Source organism: Phacochoerus africanus, chromosome 15 (assembly GCF_016906955.1).
Source record: "Phacochoerus africanus isolate WHEZ1 chromosome 15, ROS_Pafr_v1, whole genome shotgun sequence".
NCBI classification, from domain to species: Eukaryota; Metazoa; Chordata; class Mammalia; order Artiodactyla; family Suidae; genus Phacochoerus; species Phacochoerus africanus.
Genome location: NC_062558.1, coordinates 25,247,121 through 25,267,908, shown reverse-complemented (window position 1 = coordinate 25,267,908; position 20,788 = coordinate 25,247,121). Strand labels below are relative to the sequence as shown.

At 44.9% G+C, this 20,788-nt stretch overlaps 1 protein-coding gene and 1 pseudogene across 1 annotated transcript in view; one reads left to right on the top strand and one right to left on the bottom strand.

Annotated features, from left to right (window-relative positions):
- The window catches only part of LOC125116177 (ADP-ribosylation factor 1-like), a 40,295-nt pseudogene extending 38,342 nt beyond the window's left edge, over positions 1-1,953 (top strand).
- TMEM132D (transmembrane protein 132D) overlaps positions 1-20,788 on the bottom strand; it is a 766,214-nt gene that overhangs the window by 707,432 nt on the left and 37,994 nt on the right.

Sequence of the window (20,788 nt, the reverse complement as noted above, 5' to 3'; positions counted from 1 at the left end):
AGCTCATCAGCCACTTAGCTGCCACCTTCTCTCCAATTCCTTAGCCTTTCGGCTGCTGCTATTCATTGGCAAATACTTCAAGAGAAACAGCAAAAACCATGATGCAGAATGTTGGGCTGACTTCTGTGCTTTTTCCTTCTCTCTGGGTTCTTAATCTCAGTCCCCGATGCCTTCCTAATCTTGAGCTCCAATTTTTTATCTTTCCAGATCTGTCTGATGAGCTTCCAACAGCTCTGATCTACTTTGTTCTCTCTTAGCTATGGCTCAAAATCTGCACCTGCCCTGAGTCAAAAAGTGGTTTAGAGCATCAGAAATGCTTGGTGCATGATGGCACTTCTCTTCCATGGCAGGTTACAGATATCTTCACACTCCTCCCATGAAGAGGTGAGGTCTGCCCTTGAAGCTGGGGAGGTCTGTGACCTGCTTTGACCTACAGACTATGGATGATGTGATGGTCTGCCAAGATCCAAGCTCAAGCTTTAAGAGCCTGGTAGCTTCTCCTTCCTGTCTCTTGGAATACTTGATCTGGAAGAGGAGATGCCTCATTTAAAAAAAAAAAAAAAAAAAGTCGGATTGCCCCCTCAAACCACCATGCTGCAAGGAAGCCCAAGCTAGCCATGTGGACAGGCTATGTGGTGTCACCCAGCCTGGGAGCCAGACAGCGTGGAGAAGACTTTGCTAACTCCAGCCTTGGCACCAGCATCTGCCTACAATGATCATGGAGACCCCAAGGAAGAATGACCCAGATGAACCCATCGACTGCAAGATCCACACAGGATAATGAAAATGATTGTGACTTCCTTCTCTGCATCAGATGACCATCTTCTTTCTTTTTTTTTCGTCTTTTTGTTGTTGTTGTTGTTGTTATTGTTGTTGTTGTTGTTGTTGCTATTTCTTGGGCCGCTCCCGCGGCATATGGAGGTTCCCAGGCTAGGGGTTGAATCGGAGCTGTAGCCACCGGCCTGCGCCAGAGCCACAGCAATGCGGAGTCCGAGCCGCGTCTGCAACCTACACCACAGCTCACGGCAACGCCGGATCGTTAACCCACTGAGCAAGGGCAGGGACCGAACCCGCAACCTCATGGTTCCTAGTCGGATTCGTTAACCACTGCGCCACGACGGGAACTCCGCATCTTCTTTCTTTCAGTTTTGCCTGCTTGGTAGTCCCATTTGTTTTGCATCTAGACATTCTTATAGGAAAGCACTGTTTTGATCATTAATAATCCCTGGAATATTAGCCATAAAACAGACTTGCCATGGATGTGTGTTTAAAATACATATATTCACCTGTGGGAGCGAAACCAATGGCTGCCTCTGAGCAGCAGCAGCACCACAGCTGTCAAGGGTTTCTCTGGCCAGTGATGCCCCCAGCGGTCTACAGCATGGGGGATCATCTTTGCAAACCTCTTCAAGGGCCTTTTTGGCAAGACGGAAATGCGTATTCTCATGGTGGGTCTAGATGCTGCAGGAAAGACCACCAGCCTGTACAAACTGAAGCTGGGGGAAATCATGACCACCATTCCTGCTCCAGGCTTCAACGTGGAGACTGTGGAGCATGAGAGCATCAGCTTCACCGTGTGGGTCGAGGGCGGCCAGGACAAGATCCGGCCACTGTGACGCCACTCCTTCCAGCACATGCAATGTCTCATCTTTGCGGTTAATGGTAATGACAGAGAGCATGTGAAGGAGGCCCGAGAGGAGCTCATGAGGAAGCTGGCAGAAGACAAGCTCAGAGATGCTGTTCTGCTCATGTTTGCTAACAAACAGAAGCTCCCCGATGCCATGAATGCAGCTGAGATCACTGACAAGCTGGGCCTACACTCTCTGCGCCACAGGAACTGGTACCTTCAGTCCACCTGTGCCACCAGTGGTGATGGGCTCTATGAGGGACTGGACTGGCTGTGCAATCAGCTCCGGAACCAGAAGTGAGCTGTACTCCTCTCTCCTCCCCTCTCACTCCCTCCTTCTACCTTTGCTTTACGTTCAGGTGGCAAATGTGCCCCTGTGGTGTGAGTGCCAGACACTGTCTCCATGGTCAGTCACAATGTGCTTCAACATGCTGTAAATGTGCAAACGCAGCCTGCAATTGGGTTATTTAATGCAAATAGTTTTTGCTTCCAATGAGGCCGTTTCTGGTACTCCTATGCAATATTACTCAGCTTTTTTATTGTAAAAAGAAAACCAAGCCACTGTTTAGCACTGAGAAGGAATTTTAGGCACACGGGTCATCTAGGAGCCACTGTGTCAGACAGGCCCAATCCTCCTCCTCTGGGCTTTAGATCTGTGTTAATACCCATTTTTGTTTTTAACCCAAACTCAGTGCACTTTTAAAAAATAGTTGTGAATACAAGATAAGGAGAACACGAACACACAGCAGGGAGAAATGCGCCTAGTGTAGGTTCTGCAGTAATGGCCTCAGTCCAGTCCACTGGTGGTCTGATGCCTCTTGGGAACATGAAATGGAGCAGAACTAGCCATGATCCATGCTGCAAGGTCACCACAGGAACCCTATGATTCGCTCCGTCTCGGCTCCCCCCACACCCCACTACATTTTTGCTTGTATTTGTGCTCACATGGCCGCCCAGGAACCATGGAGGAACCCCTTGGAGGAATCCCAGCCTTTTCTTGAGTCAACATGGGCACTTTGGTTGGAACGCTCTGGCTGGAGCGGAAGCCTTGCAGTCCCCTTGCTGGCCTGCTCCAGGCTCTCTGGGGTCTCACCAGCAGGAGCATGGGTGGTCATCCTAGAACCCCAGCCCCTTAGAGCCCCTGTCTACATGGGCTTTCACTTCCTCAGCCCACAGGGGTCAGATTTGCCATCGAAAATGATAACCTCTACTTTTTTCTTTTGTATTTTGATAAACACTGAAGAAGCTGGAGCTGTTCAATTTTATCTTGGGGAAAACCTCAGAACTGGTTTATTTGGTGTTGTGGAACCTCTTACTGCTTTCAATACATGATTAGTAATCAAATCAAATAAAATATATATATTCAGTTTTGAGTTTATTTCCCTCAGGTAGTCTGAATATATTGTACTTCTAGATATTGAAAAATAATGAATAAGGAAAGTGGGTGTGTATGTATGGGTGTGTAAAATATTATTCCATGTCACTGCTTGTCCTCAGTAACAGATCCAGTCCAATTTGAGACAGCCTAACACATAGATAGAAATAGAAGTTGTTCCCATTACAATAAGAAACCCTATGTTTGTACATGCACCTTAATGTTCAGGGCATTAGATGTGGAAGCAACCTAATTGTCCATCAACAGAGGAAGTGATTAAGAAGAGATATATATATATCGATATATATATATATATAGATATATATAGATATATATAATGGAATATTACTCAGCCATGAAAAAGACCATCATAATGCCATGTGCAGCAACATGTATGTAAGTAGAGATGATCATACTGAGTAAAGTAAGCCAGACAAAGACAAGTGACATCTGATGTCACTTACATGTGAAAAATCTAAAATATGACACCAATGAGAAATAGACTCAAGGACAAGGAGAATAGATTTGTGGTTGTTAAGGTGGAGGGGGTGGGGAAAGGATGGATTGGGAGTTTGGGATTAACAGATGCAAACTAGTATATGTAGGCTGGATAAACAACAAAGACCTACTGTACAGCACAGAAAACTATATTCTATGTCTTATGGTAAACCATAATGGAAAAGAATATATTAAAAACAGGAGTTCCCATTGTGGCTCAGCAGAAACAAACCCAAATAGTATCCATAAGGTTCAATCCCTGGCCTCACTTAGTGGGTTAAGGATCCAGCATTGCTGTGAGCTATGGTATAGGTCGCAGACACAGCTCAGATCCCGCATTGCTGTGTCTGTAGTGTAGCCAGCAGCTATAGCTCTGATTTAACCCCCTAGCCTGGGAACTTCCATATGCTGTGGGTGTGGCCCTAAAACACACACACACACACACACACACAAGACATTGTGCCCATTACAACCATCCGACCATTCATTAAGCCTTAAATGCAACAGCCAACTTTTGTTGTATCAGGGTAACACAAACAGATCCTCATGGGCTGGTCCCCTCACTTAATCCGGGCCTCTCATCTGATTATCCTCAGAGATGCACTTCTCAACCCTCCGCTGCTGAACAAGATCCTCTGTCATTTTCCATCCTCTCACCATCTTTAGCTTTCTTCTTCATGGCATTCATCACAACATCATCCCACCTTTGGAATTCTCCCCTCTGCAAGGTCACTTCCATAAGTGCTGCGTGACAGTCTTTAAGGCTCTTCACAGTGTCTGGTTCCCCTTGTCCTTCTGGGCACACGCTAGGAACCTACTACCCTACCCAGACACTACATGCACGTATGTCCACACGGTTGGTTGTGGCCAATGAAAGGTGAGAAAGTAAACATGTCCCTGCAGCCTGAGGAGACAAGGACACTTTGCTACCCTCTCTTTCTTTCCACCCCATGAGCAGTGATGTTCCAGGTGGTGAATGAACACTCCTTCCCTCAGCCTGGATCCAGAGTGAGAAAGGTGCCAGGTGGACCTCACAGAGGAAGCTCAAAATAAAATTTGAGCATTTTATTTTTTTCCTTGGGTTTGTCTCTTTGATTAGTTACTTCAATCTCTCCCTTGAGAAACTGAAATTCTGAATCACGAAGATTAAGAGACGTAATCATTGTTTTAAACCCCAGACATGCAGGGGGCTATTCATTACTGTAGCATAGCACAGCCCATCCTGACTGCATTAAGCGGAACTTTCTGTATTAGATCATCAGTGCTGGATCATCAGTGCCTTAGTACCTAGAAGTATCTGAAGATGGTGAACAAACTTAAGGAATTCTCACCCCCAATGGATTTAACATGTAACTCAGTTTTAATGAAGACAAATAATTATCTGCAGGACATACTTCAAGCCTAAGAAGAATTTCACAGAAAATCACCCATCCCTGTGTTTACTATCATTAGTAAAATGATCAGGATTTTATTCACCAGCAAATAATGATCCGAACATGACATTTCCTCCAAAGCAAGTCAGTCACCTTCACTCATCCAAATGATCATGCTTTTAAAGAAGGAAAAAAGACTATTATCTGACCCGGGGGTGTGCTGGCTCCAAAGCGGAAGCATTACATGTCATGTGTGGCTTGACAATGACTTTGCATCACTAGCAGATTGTTAATCTACTCAATTAACTTGTAAATAAGTGAAAGTTGGTGCCCTCTGGATGGACTCTGAGCATCACAGTTCATTCCAGTAGGATTTCCCCACTGAACTGAGGCCATTTTTTTTTGTATTTGATACCTGAAATACTCCAAGATCATTTCCTAAAGCTTCCTCTGAAAATTATCACAGCATTTTTGTAAAGACTTCAGGTTCAAATGGCCCCTTAAGGATATGCCCTTAAAGGAAACAGTGGAATCTGGACACGGAAGTGACAATTTTTGTTCCTTGATACATAAAAAGAACTGTCACCTGGTACATAAATACTTGAGCTTAGTCTTGAGATAAAAATGGCTTGTTTTGATAAGTTGGTCCTAGCAGCAAGATTTGAAAATCAAAAAATACCCTTGGTTCCAATGAGAAAAATATCTTAAGAAAGTAAAATAGTCTACATGACTCTTAGCAAGGACTATGGCATTGGGTAACAACATGGAACAGGCATCTGGAAATGAAAAATTTTATTTTTAGGAAAATTTGAGCATTTTATTTTTTTCCTTGGGTTTGTCTCTTTGATTAGTTACTTCAATCTCTCCCTTGAGAAACTGAAATTCTGAATCACGAAGATTAAAAATAATTTTGAGGGATCATTTGAATCATCACTCTCAAAGACTCAACAGACTCCTTGAGTATTCTGAGATGAAATCAACCAGTTTTAAGGTCCCTTCACCCGTGTAGGTCAGCACATCCCTGAAGCAAGGAGTCTACAGTGGAAAAGAATTTAATTCTCATATTCTCACACATCTTTTTTTTTCTTTTGGCTTTGCTCAATTCTATCCCTCTGACCCTGTTAACACTCTCTTTCTCGTTACACCCCATCCAACTTTCTTCTCATCCATGCCTCTCTTGTCTAATTGCAAAGTATCATTCTCTTCTTCTGGTCTTGTTTCCAAACTTTTTTTTTAATTAAAGTATAGTTGATTGACAATGTTGTGCCAACTTCTGCTATACAAATCGTCATTCTTGGATTGCAAATCATTCACTCCCTACACTGGAGTGTAGACCCAGTAATTTAAAGGCAAATGCTCCAGAGAAAAACACATTCTACCGACACAGTCATGAACAGGAGTTTCTAATGCAACAAATCAGACTGTAAGCATCTCTGGTTTTCCAGCTTCCATCTTTCCCAAAGGACATCTCAAAGCCTCCAGGATGGTGGAGGATGCCATGTTCGATCCATTCTCATTTTCTAAATCCAAAGTTATTTCATGTTATTACTTATATGTTTAAACATATAGGTTACAAAAAAACATTATTTTTAAACATCCAAACAAGCTCTTCTAAAGTGTAGAACTAAACAGCAGGCAAATACAACCATAAAACCATACTTCCAGGGGGGATGGGGGAGGAGGCAGATTAAGGGGGAAGAAATCCTCCCTTAGTTCGAGTCATCAATCTAAAACCAAAACCTAGACCAAAAACCTGGGGATGGAGTTTGTTCTGACTTTACAAAAAGCAGACCACTTTGTCACTATAATAACAAATTAGAATTTACTTTTTTTTCTTTTTAGGGCCGCACCTGTGGCATATGGAAGTTCCCAGGCTAGGGGTCTAATCAGAGCTGCAGCTCCTGGCCTACACCACAGCCATAGCAATGCAGGATCCAAGCCACATCTGGAACCTACACTGCAGTTCTCGGCAACGCCAGATCCTTAACCCACTGACCAAGGCCAGGGATCGAACCCAAGTCCTCATGGATACTGGGCAGGTTCATTATTGCTGAGCCACCGTGGGAATTCCCAATCAGATTAGAATTTACTACAGTTATGTGGATACAGTCACCCATGACGAATACATATACAATAAAATTATTAAATTACAGCACCACTGACCGCACCCCCCAAAGAATGATATCACTTCAACATTTAGAAAAACTATTTGGTCTAGTTGTCATTTTGAGAATGTTACTGATAGGGAAGCTGGGAACAAAAGAGGGGGAGGGAAATGACCTTTACTGAGGTCACCTTCTTGCCAGGCACCATGCTTGGTATTTCCCACATGCTATCTCATTTGAATCGTGCAACGTGACTATGACTGTAATATCAGAACACGCACTATGCAGATAAAAGAACTGAGTCAGAAAACATTCAGGTTGGATAGTTAATCAATAAGCAGAGCTGAACTATTCCCAATCATCAAATCATGGAAACAACCTAAATGCCCATCAACAGAGGAATGGATAAAGAAGTGGCACATACATACAATGGAACACTACTCAGTCATAAAAAAGAATGTGCAACATAGACCTAACTGGAGATGATCATACTAAGCAAAGTAAGTCATAAAGAGAAAGATAAGTATCATATATCACTTCCACATGGAATCTAAATATGACACAAATGAACTTATCTATGAAACAGAAACAGACTCCCAGACATAGAGAACAAACAGATTGGCAGTTGCCAAGGGAGAGAGGGGTAGGGAAGAGAAGGATTGGGAGTTTAGGATTAGCAGAGGCAACTTGTTATATATAGGGTGGAGAAACAACAAGGTCCTACTATAGAGCACAGGAGATTTTATTCAATATCCTGTAAAATATGAAAAAGTATATATATATATGTATATATATATATATATAATTGAATCACTTTGCTGCACACTTGAAAATAATACAACATTGGAAATCAACAATGCTTTGATAAAATAAATTTTTAAAAAAATAAGCAGAGCTGAAATCTTACCTTTATTGCGTTTTTGGTTTGTTGTTTTGTTTTTTGCTTTTTAGGGCCGCACCCAAAGCATATGGAAGTTCCCAGGTTAGGGGTTGATTCGGAGCTACAGCTGCTGGCCCACACAACAGCCATAGCAACTCGGGATCTGAGCCACATCTGTGACCTACACCACAGCTCAAGCAATGCCAGATCCTTAACCCACTGAGGGAGACCAGGGATTGAACCCACATTCCCATGGATGCTAGTTGGGTTCGTTACCACTGAGCCACAACGGGAACTCCTGAAATTCTACCTTGTCTCTGAATGACGACCTGTAGACACATGCCAGGTGCTTCACCAGGCCAGCACACCCCACTACCTAGCCTGGCAAATAGTAATATCTGGAAATATTCATAAAAGCCAAGAGGAAAATGCTCACAGCCATAACAATGACCTTCTGTTTGGTAAGCTTCCAAGCAGAACAACGTGGAGTTCCCAAACATTAGTGGACCTGAGCTTTGAAAGCTCTGACCACGACTTAATTTGGGGAGTTCTTTAAAGTGAGAACAAGGGAAGGTATAGGCCCAGGTTTGAAAACAGAGGAAGCTCTCTTCCAGCACTTACCGTGACTTTGGTGGGGCCATCATGGGAACATGAGAGAGCAAGAGAGAGGAAGAAGCAGACCGGAGGGGTTCCCACCAGAGCTCTTTCTGGACAGAGAAGGCTCCAGAACAATTCACCTTGGAACCTATCCATAAATCTACCATTTAAATGGGCTAGGCCAGCCCTTCCAAAGACATATAGAAGTTGCTTTTTTGAAAGCTTGTGGATTATATCTAGAATGGAGAAACAACAAAGACCTACTATAGAGCACAGGAAACTAGTCACTATCTTGTAATGAACTATAATGGAAAAGAACATGAAAAAGCTTTTTCATACTCTTTTATATATATAACCATTATTTTATATAACTACATATAACACATTCTTCTATATATGTGATATATATATATAATGCATATAACAATATCTCTCTCCATATATATATATATATATATATATATATATATATATATCACATATATATATAACTGAATCACTTTGCTGGATGCCAGAAACTAACACAGCACTGTACATTAACTATATGGCAATAGAACAAAATTTTTTAAAAAGTTTATGGGGAAACTCACCATACAAATATGAAACACCGTAAGGGGATATGAATAGGGCAGAAAAATCACCCAAAAGTGACATCAAGTTTATGAAAATATGAAATGTACACTGCTTGGTGTTTGGGGTAATGTTTGGGATAGTGGTGGTTGAACTATAAATATTGTTTTGGAAAGCTGCCATCGGCGCTCAGCGGTAATGAGCCCAACTAGTATCCATGAGGATAAGGGTTCAATCCCTGGCCTCACTCAGTGGGTTAAGGATCCGGTGTTGCCATGAGCTGTGGTGTAGGTCAAAGACAAGGCTTAGATCTGGCATTGCTGTGGCTGTGGCATAGGCTCCAGCTGCAGCTCTGATTTGACCCCTAGCCTGGACAATTCCACATGCTGCAAGTACAGCCCTAAAAAAAAAAAAAAATTGTTTTTACTTTTCTTTTCTTTTTTTTTTTTTGGCCTCCCTGTGGTATGCAGAAATTCTCAGGCCAGGAATCAAACCCACGCCACAGCAGTGACCATGTAGGATCCCTAACCACTAGGCAACCAGGCAACTCTATTCATTTCTTTTCAACAGAAAAGGCCATTAGCAAACAGCAGCCACCTGGATAGGTTTCTAGCAGATTCCATCAGGATGAAAACCAATTTTGCAAGAAATTCTGGTGTGTGTCTGCCTCAGCACTGAATTAAGCAAGAGACTAAGGTCAATATTTACTTCAGAGGGAACAGCCTCTCCATAGTCATGCAAATATTAGCTGCATTCGGGAAGATGCATGCTGTATTCAGGATTCTGTGGTCCAGACCTCTCACAGTGATGCAGACAAAGGCAGCTGTTGCTACCCATAGGGAAAACCAACTTCTACAGAGTGAGTCAGGATCCAATTTCCATAGGAAGCTAAGCCAAGCACGTGCAATGCTCTATTTTCTGTGCTGAATAGTTTCCCGATCATTTGGAAATGAGGAAATGAGGTGACTTGCGTTCCCCATTTAGGATTTGAAAATCTCCCAAACCATTACAGACTTTTGTTGTTGTTGTTCTTAACCAGTCAGAGGCGATCTTCCTCGCTCAGGCTGCCGCCATAAATATTAAATTGAAAAATTGTTCATTTATCACCAGTTGCCACATGGTGGATGAAACAGTACACACGCTTGCATTGACACGGCTCTCAGTTGGAGATCGCTGTAACTTGGGGAACAGGCAAAAGCCTGTCTGATAGGACAAGGCTGTTTCCTACAGCGTTATTTGCAATAGTGAAAAATTAGAGGCAACCAAAGTGCCAGCCATGATAAAATAAACTCCAGGATGCTGGCATTGTTTTATTTTGTAAAGTATGTGTGTGGCTGTGTGCTGCTCCTGTACAGCTGGGCATGCTGTGTACTGCACAACTCCAGGGAGCATCCACATCACAATCCATACCAGGGGCAGCAACTCTCTCTGTAAAGGGTCAGAGAGTCAAGATTTTAGGCTTTCCCAGCCATCAGGTCAATGCCACAGCTGCTCCACTCTGACGCTGTAGTAAACAGCAGCCAAAAACATAACTGAACGACAGTGGGTGCCTTCCAATAAAACTTTCTATTTGAGAGTTCCTGTCGTGGTGCAGCAGAAACGAATCTGACTAGGAACCATTAGGTTGTGGGTTCCATTCCTGGCCTTGCTCACTAGGTTAAGGATCCAGCGTTGCCGTGAGCCGTGGTGTAGGTCTAAGACGTGGCTTGGATCCCTCATTCCTGTGGCTCTGGTGTAGGCTGGTGACTACAGCTCCAATTAGACCCCTAGCCTGGGAACCTCCACATGCCATGGCCCTAAAAAGACAAAAAACAAAACAAAACAAACAAACAAAAAAAAACCACTTTCTATCTGGACATCAACATTAGAATTTCATATAATTTCCTCATGGCAGGAAGTATCATTCTTCTTTGTTTTTTGTTTTTCTTTTTAAGGCCACACCTACTGCATATGGAAGTTGCCAAGCTAGAGGTTGAATCGGGGCTGCAGCTTAGGTCTACACCACAGCCACAGAAACGCCAGATCCAAGCTGCATAGGCGACCTACATTGCAGCTTGTGGAACATAGGATCCTTAACTCACAGAGTGAAGCTGAGGATTGAACCCGATGGAAAATCAAAGCAAAGCCTTCTTCAAACTTCACTGGGCTGGGGTCCGGAGTAAAAGAACACCCTCCCCCGCACTCCGTTCATTCCTGAAGGGCCTGCTTTGGGGTTGGTTGACTGGGTATCTGCAAATACGAGAGCCTTTGGGAGTTTCCTTGAATTGATCCCTTCCAAAGGACCATCAGCATCTGTGAAGGAGGGTGGATGACCAACTGCCAGCCCACAAGCCTGCCTACCCCTCTGGTCCTCTGCCCCACCCTCAGTGCCTTCCAGATCCAATTGCATATTTCAACTTCTGGGCTCGTTTTTAAAATCACTGCAGACTCATTGGTACCTCTGTCTTTTATTCACATGATTTACCTTCTGTCTTTAGTTTTTTTTTGGGGGGGGGTTGTTTGTTTGTTTGTTTTTGTCTTTTTTCTAGGGCCGCTCCCGTGGCATCTGGAGGTTCCCAGGCTAGGGGTGGAATCAGAGCTGTAGCTGCCGGCCTACACCACAGCCACAGCAACACCAGACCTGAGCCACATCTGCAAACTACACCACAGCTCACCGCAATGCTGGATCCTTAACCTAGTGAGCAAGGCCAGGAATGGAACCCGCAACCTCATGGTTCCTAGTCGGATTTGTTAACCACTGAACCACGACGGGAACTTCAACCTTCTCTCTTTCTGAAAGTAACTCAGGGTCCTATTGTTGGTGACCACTTGGTGATTATGTGCTAGGCAGCTGAGGGTTAAGTGTGACTCCAAATCGATTTTTCTCTCTGTGTATCTGACATCTCCCTACATTTGATTACTCTCGCTCTGCTGTCCCTCTTTCTAATTCTAACCTTTCTCAGTGTGTATCTGTATGAACATCTCATTGCCTGTGTTTATTTTATTTTTTACTTTTTGGTCTTTTTGTCTTTTTAGGGCCACACTCGCAGCATATGGAGGTTCCCAGTCTAGGGGTCCAATCGGAGCTGTAGCCACCAGCCTACACCACAGCCACAGCCACGCGGGATCTGAGCCGCATCTGCGACCTACACCACAGCTCACAGCAACACCGGATCCTTAGCCCACTGAGCAAGGGCAGGGATCGAACCAGAGTTCTCATAGAGGCTAGTTGGGTTCGCTAACTGCTGAGCCACAACGGGAACTCCAAGCCTGTGTTTAGAGATCTTTATTTTTTTGGCTGCCTCCATGGCATATAGAAGCTTCTGGGCCAGGGATGGAATCTGAGCTGCAGCTGTGACCTACACCACAGCTGCAGCCTTGCTGCATTTCACCACTTCACCAGGACAGGAACTCCTTAAGGGCTTTTCCTGAGGGAACCAATCTCTCTCTCTCCCTCCCTCCTCCTCATCCCTCCTTCTCCCTTTCCTCTCCCTCTTCTTCCTCTCTCTGCTTCTCCAATCTCCCACTCAAGATTGCAGATGTAGTAAACTGCCTGAATTTCCCAGGGGAGTAGTTTTGTTCCAGGTCTTCAGAATGAGCATTCTGTTTTAACTTCAACAAATAAACAACCCATAGAATGTAAGTAAGGCGTTTTAGAAGAGTGGGAGGAAACTCTGCACAGCCTTAAAGCAGAACACAGATAAAGGTTCCAGAATAGAGCTGGACAACCTTTGGTTCTGCAGCTTTCATCTTTTAGGATGTTTTCTGATTTTCCAATATGGAGAGATCCCAGACTTGAATACTCCTAAAATCCGGAGTTCCCATCATGGCACAGTGGAAAGGAACCTGACTGGTATCCATGAGGACTCAGGTTCAATCCCTGGCCTCGCTCAGCGGGTTAAGGATCCGGCCTTGCCATGAGCTGTGGTGTAGGCCAGCAGGTGCAGTTCCAATTCTGCCCTTAGCCTGAGAACTTCCATATGGAGAACCTCCATATGCCACAGGTACAGCCATTAAGAAAAAAACAAAAACAAAAACAAAAACCTAAAATTTTTTCCCTACAGGAAAAAAGAATAAATTCCCTTTATTTCCTAGGACAGCTGTGTGAATAGGGCCCCCAAAGTTTAACGTGTAAAGTGGAGGAGAGAGGAGAGATTCCAAAGTGAGGGCTTAAGGTAAAAATTATATATACTCAAGATTATCTTGGAAAATCCCTTAAGCTTCCAATAACGCACAGTACATGCTCTTAGTATAGAATTCTTCTGCCTCCTGATGTGTCAGAACCACAGCTAGACAAAAGAAGGCTTATATACAGATACCCTGCAGCTAACCTCTACCCTAACCTGGCTGTCACTGCCTGGGGTGATCTCGGGTGACAGACACTTGAGCTGGCCGGCTTGACCTGAAGTTTCACATGTTCTGCTTTATCCCGAAGCTTCAATATAACCTGAAGTCCTGTTTCCAGATCCGGTTTTGTTTTTCTGGCCGTACCAACAGCATATACAAGTTCCCAGGCCAGGAACTGAATCCAAGCTGCAACTGCAGCAACCTACACCGCAACTGCAGCAATGCTGAATCCCTTAACCCACTGTGCCGAGCCAGGGATCAAACCCCAGGTCTGTAGTCAGATTCTTAACCTACTGAGCCATAGTAGGAACTCCCTGGCATTTTTTAATTGGGATATTTCCCATAAACACTAAGATTGACAGTTTCCCGTGGACAGGTTGGAATTTCCAGCCACAAAGCATTCACAATGCACTTGGGAACAAGCCCTTGGCCTTGGGAAGTGGCTGCCCCACCCGATCTGCCCCCCACCCACCCATCACCCTGTCTGCCTTTGAAGAAGGCAATCTGTTAAGACAAATCCTGCATGCACGATTCAGAAACAAGGCAACAAGCTCAGCGCATGCCCTTTCAAAGTTACATGAGAACATGCAACAACCCCGCCGAAATGTCACGGGATCCTCTAGGGAAAGGGGACTCTGTTGGACTTACTATTTAGTATTGATTAGGCCCAGACTCTGTAACTGGAGACTTAACTGGTAGAGGATTCATAAGCTGCAAACAACTTCTGTCCAGGAGAGATGCAAATTATCTCTGCCTCGTGGAAAAGAAAACCTCAGGGGTTACTGTTTTACTGCCCACAGGTCGGCCAACTTTGTAATTCTATTCCAGCATGCTTTTACTTTTTCCACTGAATGTGTGTGTGGTTATCAGTTTCTCACAATCCGTCTTCACTCCAGCTGCACCAAGTTACTGACTCCAACAAATTAAACAGTATTTGGCTTACTTTGTTACATTATGTTTTAAACTTGCGAAAATGTTTACAACCTCAAATGTTGAAATCATTACACTCTGACAAGCCTTTGACTCTTCCAGTGGGAGAAGCTTAGCAATGCTCTGCCTAGCAGAGCTGCTCTTTTTGCCTTCTTCTTTTTTGGCCACCCTGTGGCATAGGGAGTTCCCAGATCTGAGCAGTAGTTTCAACCTATGCCGCAGCTGAGGCAACACCCAAGCTTTAACCCACTGTGCTGGCCGGGGATCGAACCTGCAACCCAGGAGTCCAGAAACACCTTAGGTCCCGTTGTACCACAACGGGAACTCCTTTCAAAAAACTGACTTGGAAAGCCACAAACTGCAGACATAGTCCTCCCTACCTTTCAAGCACCCAAATCAGGTGGGGATGTCAAGTTCAATGCCAACCAGGGAAACTGCATCCTTGCTGGAGACCTGCCAGCGATCTCCCTGCCCCATGAAATGACAGGAAACAGACTCGCCTTTTGGAACCAGGGGCCCCCAGCATCTCTGAAGAGCTGTACATTATGACACTGTCAACGCATGGGCCTCTCTCTGCCCGTAAAGCGCCAGGCACACCTGCCCTTTCTATTCATTCTGAGCCACTAGTTCAATCTCTTCCATCTGTGCTGTCTGAACTTTTCATTTCCAATAGATTCAGACTAATTCACCGCCACCACGGAGGTTGACGGCCTGTGCCTTCCTGTGACATCCTGGGGGCTACCTGCTGACACACTTAAAAGAATTTAGAAATAAATCTAATAGAGGGCCTTTCATGCCAGAGAGCTGTTTATTTGAATTTCATCAAGATGGGACACAAGTATAATCAGAGACTGGGTATGGGATTCAAAAGCACTTAGCTAAGCCATTTACCCACAGCTGCCTGCAATCATTACATTATAATAAAATAAAAACACCACTGACCATGGACACGGCCTAGGCAACATGCTTGATGCCTAAAGAAGGCAGATGAGCTTAGTTTAAAAAAAAAAAAGCCACAGCAATCAAAGGACCAGAGGCCCCTCCCAACACACCCTGCATTTTTTTTTTTTTTTGTCTTTTTAGGTCCACACCCATGGCATGTGGAAGTTCCCGGGCTAGGGGTCAAATCAGAGCTGTAGCCACTGGCCTATGCCGCAGCCACAGCCACACCAGATCTGAGCCACGTCTATGACCTGCTTGCAGCAACGCCGGATCCTTAACCCACTAAGCAAGGCCAGGGATCAAATCCGCCTCCTCATGGATACTAGTCAGGTTCATTACTGCTGAGCCACAACATGAACTCCCATACCTTGCATCTTGATGGAAGAAGAGGATGCTGGCGGTGTAGACCCGCCCTCTGCAGCAAGGGAGGAATTCCACGGCAGATTTAAACAGGGATTCGCCACTCATCAAAGAACGGAGCCACGGAACATGTGGAGGAGCCTGGACTTGAAAACAGGCTGATCATCAGACAAACACAGGCTCTGTCACAGGAAGGACACTAATTTTCGGCTTGCGCAAGAGTTACAAATCCTGGTGTCTGTCTTAGAAGCTGGGTTTAAAAGGAAGTTTTTCATCTATGGGAATGCTAGCAGGGAACACTGAAATTCTCTAGGGGTTGATTCTGGACCATGGCTAAGAATCCAGCCCACAGGAGTAGAAACCAGCAGGTGCCCAGATGCAAAACTGCATCCTTCCCTAGGGACTCAAGGTGCAAACCTTCCTCCCTGAGAAGTTACCCCTGCAGAGACTGGGTGCAGAGAGTGTGACATTTCACGTTAAAATGGGAGTTCCGGCTGTGGCACAGTGGGTTGAGAATCTGGCATTGCCGCAGCTGTGGCTTGGATTCAACCCCTAGCCTGGGTGCAGCTGAAAAAGAAAAGAAAAGGGAGGGGCGGAGTCTACTATTTTAAGTAATTTGTTGGTCAGGTTTTTGTTTTCGTTTTTTGTTTGTAAAATGAAGCATCCTTATTTTGCACAGCTTAATTTCTCCACTTTACGAGGATGCATTTTTGGTTTTTTTATGTCTATCCAGTTCACTAAAGCAGCCCTAACACATTCATGTTGAAGCAAAATGTTCACGAGCCTGGCTAGTATGGCCTTCGGGATAACACTTGCGTCCTAAGAGCTACTAGGAAACAAGAGTACAGGGAGCAATATGTAAGAGCTTGTAATAATCTAGAAGGGAAAAGAATGTGAGAAAGAATATACGTGTGTGTGTATATATACCTGAATCACTTTGCTGGACACCAGAAACTAACAGAGCATTGTAAATCAACTATAGTGCAACTAAAATAAATTTGGAGTTCCTGTTGTGGCTCAGCAAGTTAAGAACCTGACATAGTGTCCATGAAGATGCAGGTTTGATTCCTGACCTTGCTCTGTGGATTAAGGATCTGGTGTTGCCGCAAGCTGTGGTGTAGGTGGCAGACACGGCTCGGATCTGGCATTGCTGCAGCTACAGTGTAGGACAGCAGCTGCAGCTCCGATTCAAACCCCCCAGCCTGAGAATTTCCATATGCCAGAAGTGTGGCCATAAAAAAATAAAATAAATTTTAAAAGTAAAAAAAAAAAAATTGGGATTAGTATAAAATCAGTGGCTTTTCCCCAGAGAAGAATAAAGTCGCCTGTAGTCCCAGCATATTTTTAACACATAAAATACCAGTGTGATGATATCTGGGTTTTATTGGGGGGGTGGACAGAGGAGAGCACAACAGAATATCTTCTGTCCTCTCCTGGTGACAGGGCCCCCAGGAACCAGTACAGCCACCCCTCAACAATAAGCCTGGTCCAGCAACTGTGATGAGCCTCCAGTGGTGGTGGCTTTGAAGTATGTCTACAAATTCTTCTGCCACTCATTCCTTTAAAGCGTCAGCCTAACTGTAGCACTGCCAGCCCCAGTACAAGGCTGGAACCACTGTTCACTCCTAAAGACTAGCACAGAGTGGAGGTGATGGTGCTGGTGACCCCAGCAGAGGTCACAAGGGACACTGCTATTCCCCACCTGCCCCTCTCCGGATTGCTCTCTCTGGGGAAGCCAGTGTCATCTTTTTTTTTTTTTTTTTCCCAATTTAAATGCTGTACCCGGCTCATATGGAAGTTCCAGGCTACGGACTGAATCTGAGCCACAGCTGCGACCTGCACCTACACCACAGATGCAGCAACACCGGATCCTTTAACCCACTACACTGGACTGGAGAGCAAACCTATACCTCAGCAGCACCCCGAGCCGCTACAGTGAGATTCTTAACCCAATCCACCAAGGCAGGATCTCTAAACCAGTGCCATCTTGCAAGGAGGCTAAAAGCCTTAAGAAGTGGCCCATTTGGGAAGAAACCAAAGGCAGTCTTGGGAGAGCACCTCCTTGGAATGATTCTTCAGCCCGGTCCAGCCTTCAAATGAGTTTAGACTTTGACCTTCAAGTCTCCCAGCTGAGGCCCCCGACATCACAAAGCAAAGCCAAGCCACCTTCACAGGGCTCTGCCTGAATTTCTGTCCTTTTGAAACTAAAATGATAGGTATCTTCCTTTACATCATTATCACCATCCAGTGCTTGCTGGTTCTAGAGCAACTGATAACTAATACAAGGCACACGGCCACAGGCAAGCTGGTAAGACTCAGAGAGTGTCCACTGGAAAAGAGAAAGTGGTTTTCCTGCTGAACAGGACACTTGGAGAGATAAACAACAGGAGCTGCTGGAGGCCACCATGTGAGCAGATTGCCTGAGGGAAAAAAACCAATCTGTAAGATAGAAACAGGAGATGAGGAGAGACTGAGTGCAGATGATGTGATTTGAGTCCCTGGATCAAGCTATGCCTGAAGTCTACACAGGAATTGTCATTTTCTTTTATTTTTTATTAAAGTATAGTTGATTTACAATGTTGTGCCAATTTCTGTTGTACAGCAAAGTGACCGAGTCATACATATATATACATTATTTTTCCCATCTTCCATCATGGTCTATCTCAAGAGACTGAATAGAGTTCCTTGTGCTATATAGCAGAACCTCATTGCTTATTCATTCTACACATAATAGTTTGCATCTACTAACCCCAAACTCCCCTTCCATCCCACTCCCTCCCTCTCCTCCTTGGTGACCACAATTCTATCCACCATGTGCATGAGTCTCTTTCTGTTCTATAGATAGGTTCATTGTGCCATATTTGAAATCCCAGATATGTGATGTCATATGGTATTTGTCTTTCTCTTTCAGACTTACTTCACTTAGTATGATCGTCTCACCCTGGAACTTTTAGTTGTTTGAGACAATTAACCTTCCCACCACCTCTGTTTTTTACCTGGAGTCAGTCTGGGTTGGATTTCTCTCATTAGGTGTTCAAAAACCCGACTTTATTCATTCAGTAATCCCTGCGCTGCTTCTAGCATGTTACACTAGAGAGTCCATTTGCTGCACTAGGAGAGAGATGGGTAGATCCCAAGGTATGGAGCAAAAACAATCTTGCTACTTTTGGCCACAGCCTGTAGACTAAAGATTAGGGAAAGGCAATCCAACAAGGGAAGGCATACCCAACCCAGTGAGTTCATCAGGGAGCCTGCTAGCATGAGCTGCTGATCTTTGCAGGGTCTCCTACTGTAACTGAGCAGGACCCTGGAGGCCTTCCTAGGGTGGACCCCCTCCCACTCACATCCTCCCCCTGCCTTTTTATCTGGAGAAAAACTTTAGTCAAAGAACCAATGTAATTGGAGAAGTGGGGGAAAAAAATACAGAGAAAAAAGAAAATAGTAATTTAGCCATTCAGCAAAGTCAAGGACCCTCAGTGCTTCAAAGACTACTTATTCTGAGCCATGTCTTTGGAGCTGTTTGGCAGGTGCTGAAGCCCTACTGGGTGGAAGAAGTCAACTGAATGCTGCCCACAGGCACGCAGATCGCAAACCAGTTGGGACCAGAAGATTGATGACGCTGACTCCCAATGACCTCATCACCCACCAATCAGGAGAAAGTCCACAGCTGACCACGCCCCACTCCTCAAAGACTATAAGATTCCTCACTACCCCCTCCAAGGGGGACAAGGTCCTTGAGGCACAAGCCGGCTGTGTCTCCTCTTTGCCTAGCCATTCAAGCTATTTTTTCTGTTTCCTCCAACTCTGTCTTCGCATTTCTATCTGGCATTGGGGAGAGAGGCAGCCAATATTTCGGCAACACTATGACAGAACTTATTTCCTGGTGGGAGGCATTGGAAACCCAGAGTATAAACAGACACATAGGAATTCCCGCTGTGGTACAATGGAATCGGCGGCATCTCTGGAGAGCTGGGACACAGGTTCAAGCTCCGGCCTGGCACAGTGGGTTAAGAATCTATCGTTGCTGCAATTGCAGCTTGGATCTGATCCGTCGCCTGGGAACTCCATATGCCACTGGGCAGCCAAAAAAGAAAAAAATTAAAAATTAAAAAAAATAGGGAGTTCCTGTCGTGGCACAGTGGTTAATGAATCCGACTAGGAACCACGGGGTTGTGGGTTTGATCCCCGCCCTTGCTCAGTGGTTTAACGATGCGGCGTTGCCGTGAGCTGTGGTGTAGGTTGCAGACGTGGCTCGGATCCCACGTTGCTGTGGCTCTGGCGTAGGCTGGTGGCTACAGTCCCGATTAGACCCCTAGCCTGGGAACCTCTATATGCCACGGGAGCGGCCCAAGAAATGGCAAAAAGACAAAAAAAAAAATAAAAAATAAAAAAAATAAAGACTAATCTGGGTGTTCCCATTGTGGCTCAGCAGGTTAAGAACCCAACTAGTATCCATGAGGATGTGAACCCGCTCAGTGGGTTAAGGAGCTGGTGTTGCCATGAGCTGTGGCGTAGGTGGCAGATGTAGCTTGGATCTGGCGTTGCTGTGGCTGTGGTGTGTAGGCCAGCGGCTACAACAGCTCCAAGTCGACCCTTAACCTAGAACCTCCATATGCTACGGGTGTGGCCCTAAAAACACTAAATAAATAAATAAAACAAACACAAATCTTCTTAAAAATTAAAAAAAAATAAAGACACATAGACACACAAGATAATTCATAATGAGTGTCATGAAACAGGAGGGAATGAGGCCCCCCCCAGAGAGCTACATGCACAGACTGGGCCAGGAAGATCCCTCTCACTGCATGACAATCGAGATGACACCAAATGCAAAGGGTGAAGTCTGGGTAAAGATTTCAAGGCAGAGGGGACAGCAGATGCAAACACCATGAAAAGGAAATGAACTTGAAGGTAGGGTTCCAGGAGCATAAAAACAAGTCTGGTGTGGCCTGAGCATAAAGCCATGGTGGGGGTTGGGGGGTATAAGGAGCTGAGTCGAAGAAACAGGACTGAGCACGTTTTGCAGTAAAGAGGTCCAGAAAGCTGAGTGAGGTGAGTGCTGGTCTGCCCTGCATTTTCTCTGCACATCCTGGCTGCTGTGTGAAAAATGCACTGCCAGAGCCCTGGGTTGAAGACACAGGAGGCACTGTCTCATCACACGCCATGGGATGACTGGGGCTTCTTCTGTGCAGCACTGCTCCAAGA